Source organism: Notamacropus eugenii, chromosome 3 (assembly GCF_028372415.1).
Source record: "Notamacropus eugenii isolate mMacEug1 chromosome 3, mMacEug1.pri_v2, whole genome shotgun sequence".
Classification (NCBI taxonomy): Eukaryota; Metazoa; Chordata; class Mammalia; order Diprotodontia; family Macropodidae; genus Notamacropus; species Notamacropus eugenii.
The window spans coordinates 95,474,414-95,486,651 of record NC_092874.1 but is presented as its reverse complement, the minus strand read 5'-3'; the positions used below and the strand labels follow the sequence as shown (position 1 = coordinate 95,486,651).

At 36.5% G+C, this 12,238-nt stretch overlaps 1 pseudogene; it reads left to right on the top strand.

The window, feature by feature from the left end:
• The first annotated feature begins 1,236 nt into the window (after positions 1-1,236).
• Positions 1,237-11,787, top strand: LOC140533001 (GTPase IMAP family member 8-like; annotated as a pseudogene).
• Positions 11,788-12,238: the final 451 nt, after the last annotated feature.

The following is a 12,238-nucleotide window of genomic DNA, read 5'->3' as shown; positions in this document are numbered from 1 at the left end:
GCCATCTCCAGTCATCCTGATGAATATCAGGTCACTGAACCCAGATGACTCAGAAGAAGAAAGTGAGGCTGGTGACCTTGTATAGCCCTCCCTCACTCAAATCAAAGTCAACTGCAAGTCATGTCATCATCTTGATGTCATGGTCATCTTCAAGAAGGAAAGACAAACAAAACACCTAAATGTCAAATTGATCATCCTAAAGCCCAGACTTTACCATGTTGCTACCCTTTTCAATAAACTGCTGTGGCTCCCTATTACTTCCTGAATCAATTATAAAATCCTGTACTTTCTGTTCAAAGATCCACATAAACTGGCACCTTGCTATCTTTCCAATCTTCTTATACTTTATTTCCCTTCATGTACTTTGTTATCCAGCATCACTGTTCTTCTTACTGCACGTATCACATGACCATCCCCTTCCTGACTGACCATTTCACTGACTGTCCTCTATGCCTGGAATCATCTCTCTCCCCATCTTAGCCTCCTGAATTCCTTGGCTTTCCTCAAACCTAAGCTAAAATCTGACCTTCTGTAAGAAGTTTTTCCCAGTCCTCCATAACTGTAGTGCCTTCCCTCTGTGAATAAGTGTATATCTTGTTTGTATATAGTTATCTACATGATCCTCCTGCCTTTGAGAGTAGAGACTATTTTTTAAAATTTTTGGCCTCTCTTTGTTTCTTGAGAGTTTAGCACAGAGATTGGCACATAGTAAAAACTTAATAAATGCTTGTCAATGTAACAAGAGTAAAGAGTTGTTAGAATCCTCAATCCATTTCCTTCAGAAATGTTTTTTTGTCCTCTACTTAACACCCAACTTTACAGTAGGTTTTCTCTAGAACTATGGAAAGGGCTTTAGAGGGAAATATTATTTCCTAATATTTCTAGGGTTATTAAAAAAGAGGTTTTAAAAAATGTTTCTAAAAATTCCTTCTGAGCCTCCCCTTCTTCAAACTAACCATTCCCATTTCCTTCAACTTCATGTTATTCAATACCTCTCCTGAACACCCTCAGACTTATTAATATTCTTCTTAAATGCTGGCAACTAGAATTTGAAACAATAATAAAATGCCTTTAGCATGTATACATATATTCTAGAAAAGATCGGTTGGTTCATGTTGAACTAAAACGATACCAAAATTTTAATATTAAAATACACCAAAATGCTCCACAAATGACTAAAAGTTTTATGTTTTGGGACAAGAGGCCTTTGGGATCTTTTGGGATCCTTTAATCAAAAAAGTCTGTGAATTACTTTGTCACTTCCATTTGTTGATAGAATAGTAAAATGAAATTTTGTAAACCCTGAATTTTCCCCTAGATGCTTCAGGAAGTGACAGACATGGATCATCCAGAAAGACTCCAAGAACAACCACTGGGTAAGGAAAGGATTAGTGGGGAAGAATTCTTTTTCCACACATCATAAGCCATCTCTATAATGGTGGTCCTGTGGAATCTGTACATTTTTCTGTACCTTTTCTCCCATCTCTAAGATTTTACTCCAAAAATCACACTCTCCCTTTTAGACTTCTCAGCTTTCCTGTGTTGAAATGAGGTCCTTTGGTCAAGTTCCGTGTCATGCCTAATTCCTGGTAATAATCATTGCCATTTGTAGTAGAAGGCTATTAATGAATGTGTCTTTTTTTCCAACAGGTTTGGGGTACATGATAGTGCCAGAGCAGAACAGTGAGATAGATGAATTTCGGATTCTTCTTGTGGGGAAACATGGTTCAGGGAAAAGTGCTGTAGGAAACAGAATCCTGGGCAGGTGCATGTTTGAGTCCAGATTCAGTGAGCAGCCAGTAACCCAAGTATGTAGGAAAGAGCAGAGAATCTGGAGACAAAGAAAAGTTGTACTCCTTGACACTCCAGATATCTTTTCCCAGATGGACTCTCAGAAAAAGCTCTGCCACCTCTCCTCTCTATGCTCCCCAGGCCTGCATGCCCTCCTCCTAGTGATCCATCTAGGCTCCTACACAGAGGAAGATGAGACAGTGGTGAGGAACATCAAGAAGGTTTTTGGAGAAGACGCTCTGAGGAAACATGTGATCATTCTGTTCACCCGGAAAGAAGACTTGGCAGGCAGGGACCTGATGGACTTCATAAAGAATGCAGATAAACCTCTTCAGAAACTCATTTGGGACTGGATTTCAGTACTATGTTTTCAATTACCAAGTTACAGGAGAGGAGCAACAACTTGAAGTGAATGGGCTTCTGGAGGAGATCGACAAAATGGTAGACAGGAATGGAGGTCAGCATTTAATCTTTGGGAAGTCTATCATTAGACCTGGTAGGAAAATAAAATGTAGAAACTCTTAAGAATGGAGGCTAAGGGAAGAAGGAGATATGAAAAATGTATACATTGGCAGGAAATGAGCCCAAATGAAGTCATTTTGGATACTTCTAACTTTTTACCAATCTCTTTTCTGATATCATCCCTTAATAATTGGGTTCCATTCATTATTTTCTGCCCTATATTATTTTCTAGTCATTTTATTTGGGTCAATATCATTTCATCAACTTCACTGTGATAGAAATCTGTGAATAAGAGAAACTTAGGCACAAAATTCCAAGCATAATCAATTTTTTAGGAAAGATAGCAATTGCCAGTAAATGAGTTCAGTGATTCCTCAGCAGTGTAAGACAACCTTGGGGTATACATAGAGTAATTTTATAATCATAAAAGAGGAATTAGAAAATTGCAGGATCACTAAGAAACTTTTTTTGATTGTATTTTCATTGGCTGGGACATGACAAAAGACATACATTTAAGCAAGATACATCTTGAATGATTCTGGGATTCTAAGAAAGAATCTATTGCCCAATTTAGAAAGGGATTGGAAGCATAAAAGAAATCTGTTTGCTGCCCTGCTGCACAGATGCGCAGCTCAGAAAAAATGAGAAATGTAATCTCTTACAGTGGAAACACACACTATCTCTCTCTCTCTCTGTCTCTCTCTCTGTCTCTCTCTCTCTCTCTCTCTCTCTCTCTCTCTGTCTCTCTCTCTCTCTCTCTCTCTCACACACACACACACACACACACACACAAACACAGCAACACACACATACATGGAATGGTATGCTGGCAAATATTTAACAACTGTCTCTTCTAAAGTTTAATTTTCAGTATTAACATTTTCTCCATCATTTTTTAAGTCTAGATAATCAACAAAACAAATGAAGCCCTGATTTACCACATTTGTTGATTCCAGAGGTGTAAATACCCACATTCATAATATTTTAAACAAGTTTTTGTTGATTTCTTCTGTTTTTATACCACCATGGCTATCCCCAATATCTCTCCTCCTCTCATTATGAGAATGCTATCCCATATAACAAACAGTATTTTTGTAAAGAGGAAAAATTCCTCACAAGTAATTGATAAATTAAAAAAGTGCAAGAAAACATATGCCATGTTTAACATTTGTGAAGCCCCACCCCCACTTCCATCAAGGGCGAATTTAAGGGTCTGTTTTCATATTTCTCCATCCAAATCATCCTTGATCTTAGTTTTATTGCATTCATCTTCGATTTTATTCATGTGTGGTTGTTCTTTTCCACTTATATTGTTACAGTCGTTATGCACAGTTTTTTCTTCACTCTGCATCAGTTCATAGACATCTTTCCATTCTTCTCTTTACTGATCACAATACTATTTCTTAAATGTCAATAATATTCCAGTACATTTGTGTAACAAATTTATTTTACTGTTCCCCAACTGACAGGCATCTCTTCTGTTTCCGATTCTTTGCTATCATAAAATGTGCTGCTAGAAATGTTTTTGTGTGCAAGAGGACTGTCTTTTTACTGATAACTTCTTTAGGGTATAAGGCAAATAATGGGGCCTCTGGTTCAAAGGGTTTGGGCATTTTAGTCACTTTGTATAATTCCAGATAACTTTCCTAAATGATCAAATCCTTTCGTGCTTCCATCAAGAATGTATTATTCCCACTGAAAATTTAACAACTGGATCAGCTTTATTCAAACTGGCTCTAGCACATCCTAGAATGTATGTATGTAATATATATATATATGAGTTCATATATATGATTTACATGTTCATATATGAACATTAAAAAATGCATGCATAGTATGTAGAGACACACATATATAGAAACAGAAACAAATTCTCTCTCCCTCCCTCTTTTCCTCCCCCCTGTGTGTGTATCTTCCTCTCTCCATTCCTAGACACATACACACACACACACACACACACACACAATCTCAGTCAAATTCCAAAAGCCTTCAACATGTTACATGATTTTCTTTAAAGATAAAATTACTGTAGTGGAGCCAATACAAATGGAATATCTCTTACTGCAATTTTGAGATCCTTTCTGACTCTGTGATTGTAGGATACAACTACTCCCATAACCTCTGTTTTGACCATGATGAAGTGTGGCCCCTTGGTCAGATCCCAAACCCTGCCTAAGTCCTAATGAAACTAGTTGCCATTTGTAGGAAAAGGTTATTAATTAACGTGTCTTTTATCCCAACCGGGTCTGAGTATGTGATAGAGCCCAAGAAGGACAAAGAGATAAAAGAATTGAGAATTCTTCTTGTGGGGAAACATGGCTCAGGGAAAAGTGCTGCAGGAAACAGCATCCTAGGCAGGTGAGTGTTTGAGTCCAGATTCAGTGAGCAGCCAGTAACCCAAGTGTGTAGGAAAGAGCAGAGGATCTGGAAACACAAAAAAGTTGTGCTCATTGACACTCCAGACATCTTTACCCAAAGAGATTCCCAGAAAGAATTCTGCCCCCTCTCCTCTCTATGCTCCCCAGGCCTGTATGCCCTCCTACTCGTGATCCCTCTGGGTTCCTACAGAGAGGAAGATGAGACAGTGGTGAGGAATATCAAGAAGGTTTTTGGAGAAGAAGCTCTAAGGAGACATGTGATCATTCTGTTCACCCGGAAAGAAGACTTGGCAGGCAGGGACCTGATGGACTTCATAAAGAACATGGATAAATGTCTTCGGAATCTCATTTCAGAATGTGGATTTCAGTACTATGCTTTCAATTACCGAGTCACAGGAGAGGAGGAACAGCTCCAAGGGAATGGGCTTCTGGAGAAGATCGACAAAATGATGTGTGACAATGGAGGCCAGTTTTGTATCTTTAGGAATTCTGCTACTAGACCTGGTAAGAAAATAAAATGTAGAAACTCTAAAGAAAAAGGGCTGAGGGAAGGAGGACTACAAAGAATGGACACATGGGAGGAAAATCTTTCCAAATGCCTTCACTTTTTTTCTAATTTTTCACCAATTTCTTCTCTGCCATCAACCTCTTATAATCTGTCTCCTACAATTTACCATTTCACTATGTCTTCTCCTCTATTTTTTTCTGGTCATTTTACGTAGGTCAATCCCATGTCTTTTTTAAAATTTTTAATTTATGGAGTAAAACAAGGATTTCCATAACATAGTACAATAAAAAAAGTGATTGGATGTGAAACTGAAAATCTACTACGCACAACTTACTATTTCTTTCAAATGTACAATAAAATTATCATGTGAATTGCTTTTTTTCTCTTATCTCTCTACTCCTGCCCTTCATACAGCTAGCATTAAACACAAATATGTGTGTATATATGTATGTGTACATGTGCAAAATTATTCCATATTTCTATTTATCAGTTCTTTCTCTGGATGCAGATAGCATCTTTCTTCATATGTCTCAAAATTAATTTGGGCATTTATAATAGTCAAAATAATTTATTCATTCAAAGTCATTCTTAAGACAATATTTTTGTTACCATATACAATATTCTCTTATTTGTACTCATTTGTACTTATTTGTACTTTTCATTATTTCATGTTGTCCCATGTTTTTCTAAAATCATTGAGCTCATCATTTCTTATAAGACAGCGGTATTCTATCACAACCATATGCCACAACTTCTATGGGCCTTTGCTAATTGATAGGCAATAGCTACTATAAATATCTTAGCACATATAGGTGCTTTTCCTTTTGCCCCTAATCATCTTCGGAAATAATCCAAGTAGTGGTATCGTTGGGTCAAAAGATATAAGTAGCTTAATAAACCTTTGGGAATAATTCCAGATTGCTCTCCCAAATGATTAAGTCATTTTACAATTCCAACAGTGAATTAGGGTCCTAATTTTTCCACATCCTCCTTGCCCCTTTCCTCTCCTATCATTTTATTCATCCTGGTAAGTATAAAAATAATATCTCAATATTGTTTTACTCTGCATTTCTCTAATCAACAAAAATTTAGAGCATTTTATATGTTTAAATTATTTTGATTTCATGATTTAAAAACTGCCTGTTCATATCCTTTTATAACTTAACAATTGGGGACTGACTCATATTCCTATGGATGTGATAAATAAAGATCTTTATATATTTTAGATATGAGATCTTTATCTGATAAACTGTCTATAAAAATTTCCCTCCAGTTTTCTACTTTTCTTCCCATCTTCACTATATTTGTTTCCTTTGTATAAAAGCTTTTTAATTTAATGTAATCAAAATTATCCACTTTACACTTAACTTTGCTCTTTATCTCTTGTTTATTCATAAAATTCATCTATCCATAAATCTGATAACTATTATATTCTGTGTTCCTCTCATTTTCTTGTAAAATCTATCTTTATTTCTAAGTCATGTATCCATTTTGACCTTATCTTTGTAAATAGTATGAGATATTGATCCATGCACAGTTTCTGCCATACTGCTTTGCAATATTCTCAAAAATTTTTACCACATGATGAGTTCTGATCCCAAAATCTTAAGTTTTCAGACTTGTCAAACACAAAGTTATTATGTTTATTTGCTGCTGTAAATTGTATGTCTATTCTAGTCCTTTGATCTACATTTTTATTTCTTAGCCAGTGCAAATAGTTTTGATCATCACTGCTTTATAAGACAGTGTAAGATCTAGCACTACAAAAGCCCCTTCCCTTATAATTTTTTTCATTATTTCCCTTGCTACTCTTGACTTTGTGTTTTTCCAAATGACTTTTATTATTTTTCTAATTCATTAAAATATTTTTTGCTAATTAAGTTGTGATGTCATTGAATATATAAATTAGGTTGGGTAAAAATGTCATTTTATTATATTCATGCTGCCTATCCATGAGCAGTTAATATTTCTTCAATTATTCAAATCTTATTTTATTTATTTATAAAAACTTGTTTACTACTCTTGTTCATATAATTCCTGGGTTTGTTTTGATAATTGTACTCCCAGATACTTTACATGTCTGCAATTATTTTGAGTAGAATACTTTATTACTGTGTTCTCATGGAGTTTTCTTTGTGATGATTTATGTGAATTTTCTTTTTATTCTGCTATTTTGTTAAAATTATTAATTTATTCAGCTAACTTTTAAGATGAGCCTTTGGGATTTTCCAAGAATATCACCAAATCATCTGCAAAACGACATAGCTTAATTACCACATTCCCTATTCTGATTACTTCAACTTCTTCTTCTCTTATTGCTGTTGCTGGATTTCTAATACAATATTGAATAATATTGATAACAATGGGAATCCTTGTTTCACACCTGTTATTACTGGGAAGGCTTCCAGTTTGTCCCCATTGCAAATAATGGTTGCTGTTACTTTCAGATAAATGCTTTTTATCAATTTAAGGAACAACCTATTTATACAAATACTTTCAAATGTTTTTCATAAAAATGAATGATAAAGTGTGTCAAAATATTTTCTACATTTATTGTTATAATCATGTTTTATTTTACTTTTATTATTGATGTACTTAATTATGTTAATAATTTTCCTTATGTTAAACCATTCCTGCATTCCTAATTCTCATTTCATCATAATATATAATCTTTGTAATATGTTGGTGTAATTTTTTAGTTAGCAATATCCCTATAATACTGGAGGATAGTGGGGTTTAGAACATCAGTTATCCTTTAGGGTGGCACTGGGAACTCCTGCCACAGCTAAGAGCCTTTCATAGAGAATCAAATGAGAAAAATCAATGTGGAAGAAATTCCAAGAAACATGTCAGATGGGAGGCAGATTTGGGGAGCCTTCACATGTCTTTGCATCTATGGTAAGGCAATGTGATATCACAGAAAGAAATGTAGACTTAGCAAAGGACCAAAGATGAAACATAGCACCAACCTCTTCCCATTCCCATTCTCTGCACCAGTGGGGCCAGCAGAAACATTTTTGAAGGTCTAGCTGGGCTGTCCTTAGGATCTGAAGCTTTGGGTGGACAGGTTGTTACTATCTGTAGGATCCAGTATGGCCTCATGTTCTTTGGGATCCTCACATACTGATCTTGGAACTTGATCTTGATTTTTTTATGTCCATTATCATTCTTCAAAGGCAAAGGGATTTGCCAATTTCCATGGGCTGTTTTTTCTCTTCATTTTTCATAAATGTATAAATGTGAATGAAATCTATCAAAAGAAAGCATGCCTACTCAGTAAGATCATGTCTAAATTTCCAGCTCTAACAGGTTGCATTTTTTAAGTTAGTTTATTTTTATTTCATGTGTATTATCTCTCCCGCTTATTGCCCCACAAATTTAAAACAACTTAAATGAACATATTTTTTAAATAAGAAAAGTCTCATAACAGAAATGAATATTTCAACAAAATAAATTGCCACATTGGCCATGTCCAACAATGTATGTCTCATTCTGCATTTTTAACTCATCTGGCAAGAGGTAGGTGCTGTGTTTCACCTTTGGTTCTTTGGTAAATCTACATTTCTTTAGGTGATATCACATTGCTTTACCATCAATGCTGAGTCCTTCAATTTCCCTATAATGCAGCAATATAAAATAGGATTTGCAATTGTAAATTTCTACTGGTATAGGGACTCTCAAAGAGAAAGGAAATAATAGTCACCTTCTAAAGCCAGACTGGAAGTCATGGGGGTGGTAACATGAGAGTTCTCTACCAGGAGATAGTGGGAAAAATTCTTTCCAGTTGCCTTCAGGGTAAATTATAATGATTTTATGAAGACTTTACAAAATTAATGAATTTTGAGAAAGAATTTAATGGATGAGAAACAGATGCTGCCTAGTAGCTAGGCATAAGGAAAAACAAAAGAATACATGAATTGGAAATGTTTTTTTCCTGTAATTTCAATAACTACTGAGCTCAAACAATTCCATTTTCTTTTGTCATCTATAGTACAAAATGATAGCTGATATTTTCTACCATGTCTTTAAGTGAATCATTAATTGTAGTATATCTTGGTGCATTCTAATTTTTTAAAAACTGGTAATACACAGATGGCATATCAATGATCACTCCCAGGTAACCAAAATATAGGCACACCAGATATTGTTATTTCAAAAAAACATTTTGCAGTAACATAATTAATGGATTATAACAAAGCCCCACTATAAATTCTCAGAAACCTAATGTAACATTCCAGTGTGTCAACTGCTCCTTTGGAACTCCCTTGAAATGTTGCTTTGCCTATGTTAGATAGGGCATAGCAGTATTGTGTCCTCTAGATCATCTCATTTTTTGAATTACATTGAATAATAAGGAATTTTTTATTGTTCATGTAACATGGAACTGAGCAACAAGGGCCCAGTCCCTGTAGCATGCACATTTGGTGAGCCCATTTTTAGAAGTGCATAATGTAGAATGCAGGGGTCCAGCTCTCCACTTAAGATCATGTACAGCTATATTCTGGAACTCTTTCCTGCCTGCTTACTGCTTAGTGGGACAGAAGTCCTTTCGGTTGGCTACTGAGCCTGAAGTGAGAGTACATGCAAAAGGCCCCAGTGGAGAAACTCATTTTCTCTCCTTCCTGCTAGATATGAAGTATAATGACTCTCTGAGCTTCAGAGGACCCCGAGATATAAACTTGCCACCAGACTCATATATATGGTCCCAGGACTGGTCGTTCATCAAGTGTTCCCATTACAATGAAAATAGCAGAGTGTATCTTTAGACAAAGAAGAAGGAGAAAGAGATGAGAGGAGACAGGTGAACTGGAGCAGCAAAGTAGCATAGGAGAAATAGAGAACACAGGACATGGTTGTTGATCTTTCCTATGTTTCTTCTCACAGATAATCTGAGCCTCATCCTTGTAGGCAGAAGTAGAACTGGGAAGAGCTCAACTGGGAACACCATTATTGGGGAGCATAGTTTTGCAGCAAAACATGCAGAAAAAACAGTCACTAAAACCTGTCAGAACAAGGACAGGACCTGGAAAGGGAAGACTATTACAGTTGTCGATACTCCATCCTTTGACCTTACCTTGGCCAGTAAAGGTGTTCTTTCTAAACAAGGGGAGGAAGTCTTTCGTAGCCTTTGCCTATCTCCAGGAGCCAAAGTATTTATTCTGGTGACTCAGTTGGGCCAGTTCACTCAAGAAGATGAGAAGAATGTTAGAGAATTAGAAGTCATATTTGGAAAAGAAGTATTTGAGTACATGATTGTGTTCTTCACCAGGAAAGAAGATCTAGGTACTGGGACACTGGAGAATTACATCAAAACTTCAGATAACCAGTTTCTTAAGAAGCTCATTAAACACTGTGGAGGAAGATTCTGTGCTTTTAACAACAAAGAATTTGGTCCAGCCCAGGAAAAACAGGTTAATGAGCTTTTGAAAATGGTGGATAAACTGGTCCAGAGCTGTGAAGCCCAAGGCTATCCTGCCAGTGATAAACCTGAGACTTATACCAGAAGGATTAAAGATTTCCAGGAGAAAAGTTTTTTCAGGACAATCGAGAAATGGGTAAACAAGAAAGATTTCCTTTTTGCATAAAAATTCAATTAGTTCTCATGACTTCAGGACATATGGTGAAGATATTTTAGGAGACAGTCAGCTAGATAGATGTTTCAGTTAATTATAATTTCAGGGTATCACCAGCAGCAGATTGTAAATAGAGGGTGAGAAACTGAAGTAGGTTTTGAGGAAGCAGGCCAAGGGTCAAAACAAGATTGTGAGTTGTAGTCAGGTTAATTTGAAAAAAGTCTGGGCATGCATGAAGTTACAAGAGGCAAGGCAGTAGCCATTTGAAAAGGACTCAGGTTATCAGACAGCCAACCAAGGAGGGAGCAATATGAAGTCCAGGAAGACAATCAAGAAGGAAGAGACATGCAGGTGTTTTCAAGGCAAAGGAAAGCGAGCAGAGGGACAGATCTGAGGCATCAGTAATGAAGAAATACTTTGATTATAGAGGCTATTTTTTCTTCTTCAAATTGAGAATTGTGCTATGGAGCCTGGAAATGATGACAATATGACTGGCTTAGACCAAGAAGATCATGGGGAACACTTCAACAATGTGGCAAGTATGTGGATACAGAAGAGCATCACCTTCTGGAAGGAACATTTTAATATAAATAGATATTTTGATTCTTCCTTTGTTTTGGGTTATGATCTATATTAGCATAACCTGTGACTCGAATTCTATTCGCATAAGACTCTCTTCTTTGGTTCAGATTGATGGCTTAATGCTCCACACTTTGTGTGAGTTGGTGAAAGCTTAGGAGAAGAGAAAGTGTATCCAGTTTCAGTGGAAGAAGACACAGGATTCAAGACTCTTTTTAGGTCTCTGAAGGGAGAGAAAGACTGGGAAGGAGCTAGCATGAAGAGGACCTGGTAACTTTGATCATGTTCATGTTCCCAGTTTGCTACAATAGAAACTTTGGGGAATTTTCCACTGGGTGAGGTCTGAGACTTTCTCTGACTCTCTATCTCTCTGTCTCTGTCTCTGTCTCTGTCTCTCTTTCTCCATCTCTCTCTCTCTCTCTCTCTCTCTCTCTCTCTCTCTCTCTCTCTCTCTCTCTCTCACACACACACACACACACACACACACACACACTATCTCACTATAAGTAATGTGGTTTTTAGTATGTATAAAGTGGATTTTTTGGTTATTATTTTCTAGAGTTCAGTGTCCAAAGATCCAAAGCCATAACAATCTTTTTTTCCTAGGTATTAGATATGAGTTCTCATGATTATGGTTCAAAACATCTCCACCTTGCTTGTGCAGCATTATATAATAAATAATATAAGCATTTGTGCCTAAACTGTAAACATCCACTGCAACTGTGCAGTGAGATACAGGAATGAGGTAATGTAAACTTGTGAGGCTATTGCTGGCCATATGCATTCTTTGTCTGTTGCCCTATAAAGCAGATGGGCACTAGTCAAGGAGTGGAGAACCCTTAGGGTTGAATGCACAAACTAGAATGTTGTGTGTGTGCCTTGACTGGTTTGGGGGGATCTTTGTTTGCTTCAACTGGCCCTCATTGAGGCTTGAAGGTGTTTAGGGG